Below are 16,598 nucleotides of genomic sequence, written 5' to 3'. Positions count from 1 at the left end.
GATAATTTAATCCGCAACATGAAAGCTGACCTAAATATTGGCTGCTCCAAAATCAATAACACATAACTAATTAGGATCTTTCTCTTTTTCCAGTTGCTAAGGTGACTGGTGACACATACAGAACGCTGAGAAAGTGATGCTTGCAATAAAGCTCAATGTATTGTGAAATCCTTGTCTTTAAAAATAGAAATATCTTTTGTTTGCTGGAGAAAAGCAGCACATGGTAATTTACTGCAATTGTCTTCTTAAGTGCCTGGGTTTAAATCATTAAGGCACATATCTGCTGCTCTGTAAAACAATACTTTATGTAAGAAAAAACAAAGGGGCAAACAGTGCTGACTAATAAAACAAATATGTATTGGAAAAATTACAGGAAATTAGTTGTGGTTAAGCAAAAGGTAAAGGCCAGTAGTGTATTGCAGTGGGAGCTGCTACTGAAGAGCTTAGGCTATGCTGTAACTTTAAAACAAGATCAGCATTACAGCTCAAGCCGTGATATAGTCTGTAGGAAGAATAAAGGGCAGGGAGTGTGGTGGCAAGTGTTCATTGCTTCAGATGACCCCAAGCGAAGTGATGGACTTTTGATGTTGGATCCATACTAGCTCTTATTGCCACATATGAGGTTTCCTTTTTTACCCATAAAAGGGTGAGCAGATGAATAGTTGCTCATCTAATCACTTTTCTAAGACTTATGAGGCTTTTTATTGATTTTGCAAAGGAGTAATTTAACCCCTTAGATGTTGCAGCCAATGCTGCTCAGGACACCTAAGTAGCTTTATAGAAAGAGGATGCTAGCTTTATAAGCCCATCAGTGCTCCTACTACACAATCGTAGGGTCCCAATGGGCAATGGGTTGCCATGGAAGCAGGGGGTTTAACAATGGTCCCTAGGTTTCTCAAGTACTTATAGGCTACTTGTCAGTGTAACCTTGATAGGTATTTTATTCTGTAATACAGAAGCATAGCAGTGTATTATTGAAGTAATCAAAGAATCGCAAAACCAAGTCCCTTAGGTCTCAATCACATGGGCGTATGAGGGTTTCAAGGCTCCTTCACAAAAGCGTATGCATTTTTGCGGTCGCCTGCACACGCTGTTAAATCGTGTGAATGAAGAAAAGACATGATCAAGTCCCAAGCTTAATTAACGTTTTCTTGTCTATTCACACAGCCAGGTGTGAAATCTCTCACTCGCCATAAATCCTCAGAATGACTTCAAATGCCTAAATAGAGTCACCAATAAGCTTTTTCCTGTATTGGACGCTGCTAAACTGCCTCCCCATCCCCTTTTTTTCCAGCTCCCATAGGAGTCTATGGGTGTCACTAGCGTATATCGGTCGAAAGATAGATCCAGACCTATCTTTTCTGTCAATTGAAACCTATCATCTATGGAAATCATTTTGATTGATGATTTCGGTCGGGTATATGCTATTTTTTATAGTGCGACATTTTTATGCGCCGGAAAAATTGCCAATGTGAACAAATACATTGGAGTCCAATGACTCAGATGGTCGCAATTTTATGCCAGCATGAATACACAGCACAATAGCCGCGTAAAAATGCTCATGTGAATAAAGCCTCAGCCACGTAAATATGCTGTGTATTTATGCGACCATAAATCCCATCTCCTTGTGTATTTTGGCCATTCCTGCGATTTTGGTGTGCATAAATATACTGCATAATATGTAAAAAAAATACACACATAATTATGCTGCGCTAATACGCCCATGTTTTACCACATGGGGGATCATAAAAATAAACCCCAAAAAATGTATTACCCCGTCCCCCTCAAAAAGAAATTATTCAATATATTATATATACCTCAAATGGTTCCTGTAAGAATGACAACTCTAAATACAAGATCTTTTATAGCTACATTGAAGAAAAAAGTTTAAAAAAAATAACAAAAATTAAAAGGTATGACACCTGGAGCACAGGAAGGAGAAATGTTACTGATCTATAAGGCTAAAAGTAGTTTTATCTGTAAGGGCACCTGAGACACCAATGATATATCAAATATATTTACTTGAGACATAAATTTAGAGTCTACAATTTAAAATCTTTTGAGTATTTCAGTATAAATAAATATATATATTGTGATAGCTTGTCCTCCAGGCAGGGGCATACCTAAAGGCTAAGGGGCCCGGGTGCAAAAGTTCAGCTGGGCCCCCCCTCCGTCTGTACCCGTACCTATACCTAAACCGTGCTAATTTACAAACATGATCTAGCCCCTTGGCGTAAGCCTTCTCATCAGGACTCCTTTCCTTGACTACGTAAAAACCTGTTGGTAATGTCTTAGGCTGCTTTCACACAGCCGCAAAAATTCCGTGAGATTTGTGCGTTGCAAGACGTACAAATTGCACATGAATATGACCCCATTCTTTTGAATGCGATCATACACAGGAGTGATGTTTTTTGTTGTTGTTTGTTTTCTCTCTGCATCGCACGAGAATATGATGATGTGATGCGATCTGGTTTTAACACAACAACCCCTCACATCCATGTGTACAGCACACGTTGGCGAGTGTGATATGGGGCATAGTTTCATGTCCCAATATCAGACTCACACATGTGAAATTAGCCTAAGGCTAGCTGCACACGGCTTGATTTGCATTGCGGAATATGGAGCGGGAATCCGCCTACGGATTCCGCAGCATGTACCGCCCATAGCATGTTATGGAAAAGCGTTTTTTCCTCTACATGAGCGGAAAGCAATTGCAGTTTTCCGCTCACAGAGGAAAAATCACAGCATGCTGTATTTTAGTGCAGATTCTGCACGGACGGCCTCCGTTGAACTCAATGCAAGCCGTGCGACCCGCTGCCCTGACATTGCAGAAAAGTCGCAGGCACCTGCGTCATCTTCTAGCGACGGCGCTGGAAAGTCAGTGATTAAAAGAAAAAAAAACTGTACTGTATACCAGCTGCACATATATAATTATATACAGGAGATACACAGGTTACACCAGCATGGTACATATCACTATATACAGGATGTATATCCCCCTGTATATAGTGGTATGTCCCATGCTGGTGTAACCTGTGTATCTCCTGTATATAATTATATATATATATATATATATATATATATATATATATATATATATATATATATATATATGATGTATAACTTATACCAGCTGCACATATATAATTATATACAGTAGATACACAGGTTATACCAGCATGCTCTATAGCACTATATACAGGAGATACACAGGTTACACCAGCATGGTACATATCACTATATACAGGATGTATATCCCCCTGTATATAGTCGTATGTCCCATGCTGGTGTAACCTGTGTATCTCCTGTATATATATATATACATATATATATATATATATATATATATATATATATATATATATATATATATATATATATATATTGTAGACAGTTAAAGAGTAGGCAGTTAAAGTTGTGGATGGAGTATATCTCCCTCCCAGGCTCTTGGTCTGGACAGGGTGGAGATGCAGTCCACAACTTCACCCTGGTTCTCAGGAACCTCAGTTGCAGGTACTAAATTCGTCACTGGGGCATAAAAGGCTGCAGCTCTCAGGAGTCAGTGTCTAACAGCTTGAGGTGGGATTGCCACTTGCCTGGTGGACCTGAGCACCCTGTGTGGTGCAGATTTGAATGGACTATGTCAGATGGACCTTTTGCGTGGCTGCACAGCCTGGCAGCCTGAGGAGAGGCAGACAACCTGAGCACCCTGCTTGGTGCAGAAATTGCACGTCTTATGTGGACTTTGTGTTGTATGGTTGGAGTCTGCCATGCCAAATAAAACGAAAGTGAGTTTTATCCACAGCTTGGAGTCCAGTGTGTCGCTGCCGCCCCTCCCCTGGAGGTACTGGCGTACGGTAAGGGGAAGCAGGGGTCGCAACGGCGACCCGGCCCTTGAGCTTAGGGGGCCCAGGGGACCGGCGCTATCAGCCGCATGATGACTGAGAGGGGAGGAGGGAGAGGTGAGGAGAGAGATGGGAGGCAGCGCCACAGGTCAGCAAGAGCAGAGGGGAGGGCTGTTACAACTGGAGTCAGCAGCCAATTACAGGCTGCAGACTCCCATAGTGCGGCCCTCCCACTGATAGGCTGCAGCTGTGAATGGTCACAGCTGCAGTCTATCAGTCTCTGCCGGCCAGCGATTACTAGGGGGAGGGGCTAGTGTGGCTCTACTCACCTCTGAACGCTGAATGCACAGGACCTGAGGTAGGACCTGTGGCTGCAGATCACATGAGCAGACTCTGGTCATGTGATCAGCCTGGTCATGTGATCAAAGGACGGGGGACTTTCCATTACAGGCTGCCCAGAGACTGCTGCGGAGGTGAGTAGAGAAGGAATTGTAATTATATATGTATAGCTGGTATAAGTTATACCAGCTGTATATATATAATTATATACAGGAGATACACAGGTTACACCATCATGGGACATACCACTATATACAGGGGGATATGCATCCTGTATATAGTGATATGTACCATGCTGGTATAACCTGTGTATCTCCTGTATATAATCATATATGTGCAGCTGGTATAAGGTATACCTCTCCTGTGTGTGTGTGTATATGTATATATATATATATATATATATATATATATATATATATATACACTACCGTTCAAAAGTTTGGGGGTCACCCAAACAATTTTGTGTTTTCCATGAAAAGTCACACTTATTCACCACCATGCGTTGTGAAATGAATAGAAAATAGAGTCAAGACATTGACAAGGTTAGAAATAATGATTTGTATTTGAAATAACATTGTTTTTACATCAAACTTTGCTTTCGTCAAAGAATCCTCCTTTTGCAGCAATTACAGCATTGCACACCTTTGACATTCTAGCTGTTAATTTGTTGAGGTAAGCTTGTGAAATTGCACCCCACGCTTCTAGAAGCATCTCCCACAAGTTGGATTGGTTGGATGGGCACTTCTGGCGTACCATACGGTCAAGCTGCTCCCACAACAGCTCAATGGGGTTCAGATCTGGTGACTGCGCTGGCCACTCCATTACCGATAGAATACCAGCTGCCTGCTTCTGCTGTAAATAGTTCTTGCACAATTTGGAGGTGTGTTTAGGGTCATTGTCCTGTTGTAGGATGAAATTGGTTCCAATCAAGCGCTGTCCACTGGGTATGGCATGGCGTTGCAAAATGGAGTGATAGCCTTCCTTATTCAGAATCCCTTTTACCCTGTACAAATCTCCCACCTTACCAGCACCAAAGCAACCCCAGACCATCACATTACCTCCACCATGCTTAACAGATGGCGTCAGGCATTCTTCCAGCATCTTTTCATTTGTTCTGCGTCTCACAAACGTTCTTCTTTGTGATCCAAACACCTCAAACTTGGATTCATCCGTCCACAACACTTTTTTCCAGTCTTCCTCTGTCCAATGTCTGTGTTCTTTTGCTCATCTTAATCTTTTTCTTTTATTGGCCAGTCTCAGATATGGCTTTTTCTTTGCCACTCTGCCCTGAAGCCCAAAATCCCGCAGCCGCCTCTTCACTGTAGATGTTGACACTGGTGTTTTGCAGGTACTATTTAATGAAGATGCCAGTTGGGTACCTGTGAGGCGTCTGTTTCTCAAACTAGAGACTCTAATGTGCTTATCTTCTTGCTTAGTTGTGCAACGCGGCCTCCCACTTCTTTTTCTACTCTGGTTAGAGCCTGTTTGTGCTGTCCTCTGAAGGGAGTAGTACACACCGTTGTAGGAAATCTTCAATTTCTTAGCAATTTCTCGCATGGAATAGCCTTCATTTCTAAGAACAAGAATAGACTGTCGAGTTTCAGATGAAAGTTCTCTTTTTCTGGCCATTTTGAGCGTTTAATTGACCCCACAAATGTGATGCTCCAGAAACTCAATCTGCTCACAGGAAGGCCAGTTTTGTAGCTTCTGTAACGAGCTAGACTGTTTTCAGATGTGTGAACATGATTGCACAAGGGTTTTCTAATCATCAATTAGCCTTCTGAGCCAATGAGCAAACACATTGTACCATTAGAACACTGGAGTGATAGTTGCTGGAAATGGGCCTCTATTCACCTTTGTAGATTTTGCACAAAAAAACAGGCATTGGCAGCTAGAATAGTCATTTACCACATTAGCAATGTATAGAGTGCATTTGTTTAAAGTTAGGACTAGTTTAAAGTTATCTTCATTGAAAAGTACAGTGCTTTTCCTTCAAAAATAAGGACATTTCAATGTGACCCCAAACTTTTGAACGGTAGTGTATATATATACGAGTACTCTGCTCACAGCATCTTCTGAGAAGCCATGTAAAATTCTAATACCTCGTGGCTCTACGAGGAAAGAATATTTAATGATAATATTATTATATATGACCTCCAAATGGCTCCAAACCACAGTTTCTGGTCAAGATAACTTATACAAAATTAAACAACAAACCCCCACAAAACAGTTATGTAAGGGTGCTTTCGCACTTGCGCTGAGGATTACACTTTCCTGTTCTGTTCAGGGAGCAGGAAAGGACAATCACTGTGGCTAAATGGTTCCATCCTCAGACTGTTAGGTTGTGCGTCTCGGATCTGTGGTTCTACAGATTTCCATGAGCACAGCTTCACAGGTGAGGGATAATTGTGCTGGCTGGGTGTGGTGTTTCTCCAGCCAATCCCCATCTGGTCTTCTACACATAAAGACCAGCATCACTTGGTAGAAGATTCTGATCATTTTACTGTTTTACTCTGTTGTAATCCCACTCAGAGCTGGTGTTATGCATGCTTGTCTGAAGTGTCTCTCTCACCTTCCCTGAGGACGGTCTGGACACCTGTTGTCTCTCCCCTCCTTGCATTCTGGGGTGCGTGCATTAAGTAGTGTGTGGTATGGTGACTGCACAGGTGCGTACACCTGCAGGTTTCTCCCTATCCCTTTACAGGTGAGACCTCCAGATGTCTGATGTCTTATGTGTGTGTCAGATGGGTGATGCCTGACACTGCTCCCTATGTCAGCATGGTAGCTGACTCTCTATCCCCTGGTGTGAGGACACTTGGACTAGCTATGGTTTGCTACCTTTTTGCATGTGAGTTCTGGGTAAGGTTCATGTTCTATGTGGTATGCATAACCAACCGTGTGTTGCTGTAAACAGCGACTTGTTCCATATGTCTGTGCAGGTGGCCGGACCTGAGGTGTGAACTGTCATGTTCTGTGTTTGGTGTTGTGTCCTGTGTTTTGTACATATCTCCAGGTTCCTAATCGGGGATAGTCAGGTCCCAGATGCAAACAGTGGGGCCGTCCTTATCGGAACAATCACCCCGCTTTTAGGCAAGGAGTCTCCACTTTCCTTGAATAGTAAGGGACAGGTGTCTTTTCATCTTTACCTGGAGAGGTGTAATTGGTCTATGCAACATTATGAGAGTTCTTGTGTCCATGCTGAGGAGTAGTGCTTTAGTGTGCTGCATGGATGTAACACAGACGGAACCAAACAGTGACGGGCGGACCCCATTTACTATAATGGATCTAGCTGTTTTCCTCCCAGTAGCCAAGGTTTTGGATAGAACTAAAAGCGCTGCACGCAACACTTTTACTTCCGGTATTTTCAGCCGGATCTGCAACGGAACCTTCAGACGGAGATTCCAACGCAGATGTGAAACCGTCCGAAATTGTTCAAACAGGAAGCACAAGTTAAACAATATTACATTCTTATAAGATTATTTCCAGTTGTCAATAAGTGAAAGATGATGTATCTGGAAAGTGCAGAACTGGAGCTGAACAATTGTGATTGAATTGAATGCTAAATATTAGTCACTTAATAATTAGAGAACGTATTTGTGTATATTATGAAAAGCTACACTCATTATTCAATACTTTTGCATATCATTTACACTAGCTAAAAAGCAAAAAATGACATAATTAGTTCCATCTGTTCATACGGCAATAATTTTATCACTTAGAGTTGCATTCATGTGATTTACAGCTAAGCAATACAGGAGACAGCCAGGACAACAATTTGGGAATATTGCATACAGCCACAATCCATTAGCTATATATGGGGATGCTGCCATTGGTATACAGCATCTGAAACTCTAGCTGAGATCGAATTCAGGCGAACGTGTTTGCGGAGGCATTGTTGCACATGAAATTCTCGCCAGAATAACGCGAAGAACCGATGCCTTTGATCTCAATAGATTCCTTCAGATGAACATGTTTTTTCTGTGCAAAATCTTCGTCCACAAAAAGATAGGTCTTGCCTTATCTTTGACTGTGCTACGCAGAAAGCTGCCATAGACTTCTATGGCAGATAAACAACACAGGGAAAAGAAGACAGCTTGCCCTAATTAGGCATTTAATTGCCATGATATTCCACGGGAAGGGTCTAATACACAAACGTGTGAACGGGCATTTTGAGTGCAAAAGAAAAATGATCCTTCGACTAGCATAGATGTATCAGCTTGCTTCTTACCATCTCCTAACTTCATTCATGTGAATATACATTCCATATGGGTGAACGTATTTATGCATACACTTGTCTAAATAAGCCCTAAGGCCTCTTTCACACGAACATCATTTTAGCGCTCATACAGCCACGCAAAAAAATTGCGGCTATCGAAGCACTAAATCGCATGAACGAAGAATAGCCGCGAGTTTATACAGCTGGCTGCGACATCTTGCAGTGCACTGACACCGCAGCCCTGAAATCCCTCAGCCACCAAAACTATGAAAGGCAGGAACACAGATGTCAGCAGTATTACCTTTACAACCACTATGCCCCAACGCTAGGTCATCACATTTTTTGAGTGTTTATGCATATTTTATGACCCTTATTTTTTGGCCTTTGCGAGCTTTGGACTGTGTCCTTCATGGCCCACTATGGTCAATAGCTATGTCTATATTTACTGTATACCAGTTTACGGTCAGGCCTGCCATGTGGAGGAGGCATAAGAGGGCCAATACACACAGTTTCTTCAATGCCAGAATTTCCCTGTAAATGCATCACGTGAGTTCCAACGTGTAAGCACAGGGGCGCTGTACTCCAGCCGTGACAGCTAACACATGCGCTGCTTTCCCCATTGTGTTTAGGTGAACATCACTTTGGGGGTCGCTTTCCTGTGGATGTCCAGTCTGCTCAGCCTCTATCATGAGAAATAATACATACAAGTCACGTCGGGTGCCAGCAGTCTGTAATGGATCCATTGCGCATGTGCAGACATTGCTGTCATCACAAGAATTACCGCGGCTGACCCACATCACAACCCTCACAGGAATCCCATTGGTGATGCCAAGCTGGCAACGGATACTACCATTACAACTCTGATAGCTTCGCACCTGATACCTTTCATTGTCTGGCGTGGGAAGGGAGTCCCCGCGGGGTTGTTAAACTCCCTCCCCCACCCTTTGCTGGATGGCTCGCATAAACTCCTAGAAAGCTTTGTGCCTTCAAAAGATAGAACAAATCCAACCAAGAGATGAGAGCTGAGGAGGACCGAGATCCTAATGCATTTTATGCAGTGTAGCAGCCATGGCTGGAATTTAGGTCTTCTCCCAGCATGGAACAATGGCTGTGTTTAGGTTCAGGTATGGCATAATAAAAGCTATCTTTGGGCTTGCCCCTGGTTTCCTCAGCCTCACATGAGAGAATGCCAGAGATAGCCCGGGTTTCCCTCATTTCTACACGGCGGGGTTGATTTGTCTTTTCCAACCTCCTTTGAGGCCCAGATGTCACTTCCCACCTTTCCATCCCCTAGATTTCCCTTTCCTCCCCTATGTTCATCTATTTTACTTTGCGTTTTATTATATTGTTTGATTTATCTGAAAATCTGTGACATGGGTGTGTTCTTTGGATGCTTTTCAAGGTCCATTGGCAGAAGAGATATGCTACTAAAATCCTTTTACAGAACTTAATCTGTCAAAGTTATACAGCTATATGCTATTGTTAATTATTAGAGATGAGCGAGCATACTCACTAAGGGCAATTACTCGATCGAGCATTGCCCTTAGCGAGTACCTGCCCTCTCGGAAGAAAAGGTTCGGCTGCTGGCGGCGGGCGAGGAGTGGCGGGGGAGAGCGGGGAGGAACGGAAGGGAGATCTCTCTCTCCCTCTCTCCCCCCTGCTCCCCCTGTTCACTGCCGCAACTCACCTCTCACCCGCAGCCGAACCTTTTCTTCCAAACGGGCAGGTGCTCGCTAAGGAGAATGCTCGATCGAGTAATTGTCCTTAGCGAGTATGCTCACTCATCTCTATTAATTATGTTTTGTCACCCATGTCATAATAAAATCTTTTTGAACGAAAAGATAGAACAAGTCCTATCTTTTGAAGGAGAGAGAAATCACGGTGTCAAAAGATTGCGCCTATTGACACACAATTTTTTTTCGGAGCATCAAAAAATCTTCATCTGAAAGAACCTATAGGACACCATAGGTTCTTTTAGGTGCGATTTTTTGATGTGCTTTTTCTGTGTCAAAATGACGCTTGTGTGAAGGAGCCCTAAGGCTGTATGCACACAGGCAAGTTTTCACACAAGTTCTATCCATGTCCAAGATGAACAGAACTTGCATGGAAAAACAACCCATTCATTTGAATGAGTTCTTTCACACAAGTGATTTTTCACTTGATAGTCCAAGTATGAAACATTGCTGCATGTCTTATTCTATCATTCTTGAATAAGATTCTTGGATGAGATTAGGGCATATAATGTGTCCCTCACATCGGACAGCACATGGATGGGCAGTCCGTATTCCGTCTGATGCAAGTTGTGTGAATGCGGCCTGACTGTCAGTACTCACAGTGAGAGATTGTTCTTGTGCATGTGAAATTGTAAAGGGCCCATGAAACTTCCTTGTCATTTCCTGTTGAGAAATCCTTTAACATAAAATCAAGTCTAACATTTGTCAGAAACAGTACTTCTACTGACACCAACGAATTCTCATTCAAATGTTACTGTACATTCCTTAGCCACTGTAAAGGCAAACGTCTATTTACTGGACTTGATCTGTTCGAATACAGGTTGGTGGAAATTTTTACATTGACTTGTCTGTGAATAATATTTATGTGAACATTGTATTCTGATGTCAGAGCCAGATGATTATACAAAAATAATCAAGCATGTCATATCAGTCAACCAAAGAAGTACAGGAAGTGTCACCTTAATCTTCAAAAAGTTTCTGTAGAAGTTGAGAAGTGTAAAGGCCCATTTAGACACAACGATCATCACTCAAAATTCGCTCAAAAGCCATCTTTTGAGCGATAGTCGTTGTGTCTAAATGTGCCCATCTTTCACTGTTCGACGGAACGACGGTTTTCAGTTCCTCTTAAAAAACCATCGTTCAGCAGAACAGCTGATAAGCAGGACCGCACGCTGTGTTCTGCCCTCGGAGAGCTGATTACAGCTGATAATATTGCAAAGGCTGTTCTCAGTTCTCAGCCCGGCCAGCAGAACAGCCGATAAGCAGGACCACATGTGGTGTTGGCTGTCCATGGTGCTGAATTCTCCACTGGGAGCCCATGGCTCAACAATGGAGCTAATTACAAAGCTCAGACCTCCTGCTTAGTTCTGTAACAGCTCCCATTAGCTAATTTGCATGCAAATGAAGCTAATAAAATACTAATAGCAATTAGTGCCCATTAGTACTTTAGGCAAAACAATCGCTGATCTTTCAATTTGAAAGATATCTGTGTGTGTAAATGGGCCTTTATATAAGGAATGCAGTTCGCTCTTGGCCTCCTCCTTTTATATGGTGGCAGAACTTACTGGTCACTTCTAATATTCTTATAATGTAAGGCAGAGGGCCATTATACAATATATAAAGCGCAAAATCTGTTTGTTTGTGTCGTATACAAATCCACAGTGCTGGTCCGATTTCAGTGAAATTTTGCATGAGCGTTCTTCAGCATCCAGCAACAAATACTGGAGTAATTAAAAATCATAAACCCATCGACGTCCCCTGTAAATTTTGTTGCCAATAGCAACTAATCACAACCCAGCTTTCATGTATACAGCTGAGGCAAAATGAAAGCTGCGGTGTGATTGGTTGCTCTAGGCAATACTTTTTTTTAAGTTTTACAGCTTTCATTAGAATGCGGTGCTGGGCTGATTTTTGTTGCCCGCTTTGTATTTTACGGACCGCAATTCATAAAATCGCTGTGCAATTCGCAGGTACATCACCTAGTATTATATAAAATATTGAAATCATTCTACTACCATTTATTATTTAGTTTTATTAAATCATTCATTAAAATGTCAAATATCAGAATATGTCACACTTCTTTACATAAATGCTCTGTCTTTTCTGCTAAGGGTGAGTTCATACATCATGGAATTGCTATGGAATTTTGGATGCAGAATGTGAGCTGCAACGTAAGGCAATGGGGTTTTAACAACTCCATCCACTTATAGCAGAAATAATCAGCACACCAATATATCAGCATGTAGAGAAGAACCTATATATTTCTGCTCATAATGACATACACTTGTAAATTCTTAGCCATTTCTACACCAACCTCTGTCTGGCCTTCAGACCAGTAGTCCCAGCCGTTCATAGACGCTACTATGTCTTTGTAAGAGTAGTTGGCCTTGGATAGCTACAACTGTAAGTAAAGCTGATTTATTTTGGTCGGATCAATCATATTTTTGTCTTGACTGTAAAATCTTAAATTGTCTCTACATAAAGTCATCCAGTACCTATATCCCAGCAGAACAATATTAATAATATAAGTCTTTGGACTCTCTCCAGTTGTATATCTTAAATTCTTTTCTCACAGAAAGCTAGGATGTCTATAAATCAAGATAGATTGTTTACTTCAAATCTGTAATGCACAATTTTCCTTACTCACAGCCTATATTGCTCAGGGCATTAATAAAATTTGACAGTGCATTGCCAGCAGTCTTTGTTGAATTAAAACTGCACATTCTAGCCAAATGTGTGGTTTGGGCAGAAATTATGTCTGACAAAGAACAACTATTGGGCTTTCTTGAGTGTGATATATCTGCATAGCCCCCAAATGTACAATCGGAAGGTTATTTAATAAGATATGCATCACAGATTGCTGCACTTTAAAACAATATGCACGCGTTGTATTAATACGAAATTTTAAACTTATGTTACAGTTCTTCTCATTAAGACTTTAAAAGGGGTTTTCAAAGACTAATATACTGATGGCTTATACTGAGGATAGGCCATAAATATCTGATCAGTGGGGGTCCGCTTTCAGAACCCCCACCGATCAGCTGGCTGAGAAGGTGCTTTGCTTGGATAAGAGCATTCATCGGTCACATGGCCTAAGAGCTGTTCTGTGTCATTCGGGATTGAGCTGCTATACAAGATACAGCTGCTATGCAATGTACAGCACTGAGTCTGGCATTCAGTGAAGTGGCTGTTGCCATTTAATTAGAAAACACCTTTAACTTGAACATTCCTAAACTTGGTTGTCAACTAAAACTTGCCTCAGTTTTTCATTGCTTATTCCAATTTATAGAACCTTCCATGTATTTGTTGCGCAAAAGCTTGAAGAGTTTGACAAGGAACTGTTGATGAAATCCTTCTTGAGAAAATGTGGGTGGGTGTCTTGCTCTGTAGGCCTCACCTTTAGGCTTTGTTCATATTCACCGCAGATTTTTCCTTGCGGATTCCACTTCTAAAACCCAAGGCAGAAATCCACAATGCATATTTTGCAGCAAATTCACATGCAGATTTAATCCTATGAATGGACAAAATCTACGGGCAGATTTTCTGACACAATTTTTCACAAATCCGCATTGCAAATTATGCAAACAGATTTTGTCCCTTCAAGGGATGCGTGTGAATTAATGCCAAAATATGCTGCAAAAATTTGTGACTTAGCAGTGGATATCTGCCATGGTTTTTAGAGGTGCAATCAGTGAATAAAAATCTGTAATGGATTCAGCCAATGTGAGCATACTTGTCCACTGAGGCTGTAAGAAGGCAAACCCCCCTCCTCAACCAATTTAAAACTGACTCCAAGGTCCCCCCACCTGCCACAGCCAGAACGGCTTACACCTAAACCTGCGCAGCCCCCATCGACAACATCGCTCTCACTGTCTTGTCCTGTGTCACCATGGCCCACATGTCTAGACCTGTGACATTAAGACACACTTCACCCGCTAGCCAAAAACTACCGACCCCTTCTTCCAGATCGAAGTGCTTTATGCTAAGCACACCATTCTTTGCAACAATGGTCAAGATATGTCTATTCAATTTAATTCTTGCCTTGTTAAGTCCCTCTACCGACCTAGCCATTCACCCCCTCCTCTGCAAAATGACCTCAAACTACACCCCTACCCCCTTCAGAAAAAGACACCGAAAGTTCAAAAAATATTACTGTACTCCTGAGCTCACGGGCAGGGCGAGTCCCAAGATCATTCCCTCCCCAAGCGTAATACCAGGATATCCAGACTCCTGTCCCTCTCTGTGAAAGAGCTAACTACTTGCAAAACCTGACTCCACACCATACCTCTATGACCCAACCACCTAATTACTGCCACCTCTTTAACAAAACCCAACTGCCTCCCGTTTGACCTCGCCCGCGCCCACTTTCGACAGCCCAACAAATGGCCCAATAACCACACCAATGCTGGATAATTCTCTCCTGCATAAAACAAATATTCACCAATGTCACATACTTTTCCCCATGCCAGGACATTTGACATATATACAAAAGTTTTTTAAAATAAAATCAATCGTTTAATTATACCACTTCACCGACACCCGCCTCAGACCGAACATATGACTAATATCGTTTCACTCCCATCTCTCAATTCTCTTCACTAAATTTATACTCAGACCATGCTCCACCACCTCTGTTGCAGCCCCTATCCTGAAGCAGTAGGACAAACAAACACCCCCCAACTTCAAACCCAGCTTTACCAAAACTCTTTCAAACACTCCACGAAACTGAAACCTAGAAAGAAAGGTTCCATCCCTGTACCTAACAAAGGTCCTTCCCTTCCAACCACCCGAGTTCGATATTCCCCACAACAACTGACCGGACACATCAATGGCCCTGATACTCATGATAAGGACACTCTCTTCCCCCAACCCATTTGATCCATTTTCAACCTCCGCAACCAAATATCCACTCCCTTATGCATGCAGCAAACATTAGCCACCTCCGGACCTCCTCCAAACCGCTTACTGGGGGAGTTAAAAGTGTTATAGACATATTTAACATAAATTGTCAAGAAAACAAAACATAACATAACATAACATACTAGGGGAGTCCTTGGAGGCACAAAAATGTGGTGCTGAAAATAACTATTAACAATGGACCTTGCCCATAACCATAAGCTGCCCTTGGGTGGCTAATAACTGTAAACCAAGGCCAACGGATTAACCATTCCCCTCACTAGCCATGTCACACGGCACCAGTCACGAACCAAATTATACCAAGGAGGGAGTCTTAACAGGTGAGAACATGCCCTTCTGCCTCCCTAAACTATTGAAACCAACCAAGGACCCCCCACTCAAACATAGCAAAACAGACATTCCTCAAAACTGTCTATACCAATTTACCCCCAAAACACCACCCATGTGTTCCAAAACAAAAACGTAGCCAGTCGCCTACCATCCTTAACCACTTTTCATCTCCGCAAACCCTTTCTATTGAAATCAACCTTAAGAGGACCCCCCACTTGAACATAGTGAAACAAACATTCCTCAAAACTGTCTATACCAATTTTCCCCCAAAACATCACCCATGTGTTCCAAAACGAAAACGTAGCCAGTCGCCTACCATCCTTAACCTCTTTTCATCTCTGCAAACCCTTCCAGGCCTGCCATACCAAAAATTCTTAGTAGTATCCCGCAATCCCCTCAGCTGAAAACCAAATGCCAAACCAAATATCAATCGGTTAACCTTAGCCACCAACCACCTATTCACTGATGCGGTTCCCTACAATCGTAATAGCGCACTGACCAAATCAGCCTCTGACAGCACACTATCCATGTTGCCCACTCATTGCTCCCACTCCCACCAAGCTGACACATACTGTACACATACCCTGTGCCAGTTAAACCCCAAATCAGGTGCTCCGTTTCACGTCGACCAACTTGCCAAATTTCTGGGGGACATGGACAACCCTCTTTCCCTTCGTACGACACCAATAAAAAGAACCGATCCCACTGCAACCAGTCAACCACTGGCGGCGAGCGCGCTGACCTAGAGGTAATGATTGGCCTGTACTACTCCCAGGTTCTCCCAATGAAAACAGATCTTCTTGCACCTAAACCAATCCCCCAAAAGTGACACCACCACCACTATTGGAAACAGCCCCAATGGAATCAAATTTTTTACCAGACTGGCTCGCACCCACTCCTTCAGCTGAGGGCTGCACACCACCGTCATTTAAACAAGGCTCTAAAGCCTACCACCTCCAGCCACATCTGTTAAGATCTCACAATCAAAATTGTCCACTACCTCTTCCGAAACAAGCAACGCCCATTATACTCCGCTAGGAAACTAGACCCCATCTACAAGGCAGCCTTCCTCCCCATATCACCTGAACAAAATGATGACCCGATTCAACTCTCACCATTCCTCCTGCCATCCTATGACAAAAACCATTGGCATGATCCGGCATGCAAAATTCAGCTTCCACAACAAAAAACTGCAAAGTTAAGGGTAACCTTCCTGAA

This window comes from Eleutherodactylus coqui, chromosome 1 (genome assembly GCF_035609145.1).
Source record: "Eleutherodactylus coqui strain aEleCoq1 chromosome 1, aEleCoq1.hap1, whole genome shotgun sequence".
NCBI classification, from domain to species: domain Eukaryota; kingdom Metazoa; phylum Chordata; class Amphibia; order Anura; family Eleutherodactylidae; genus Eleutherodactylus; species Eleutherodactylus coqui.
Note: the sequence above shows the minus strand (reverse complement) of the source record.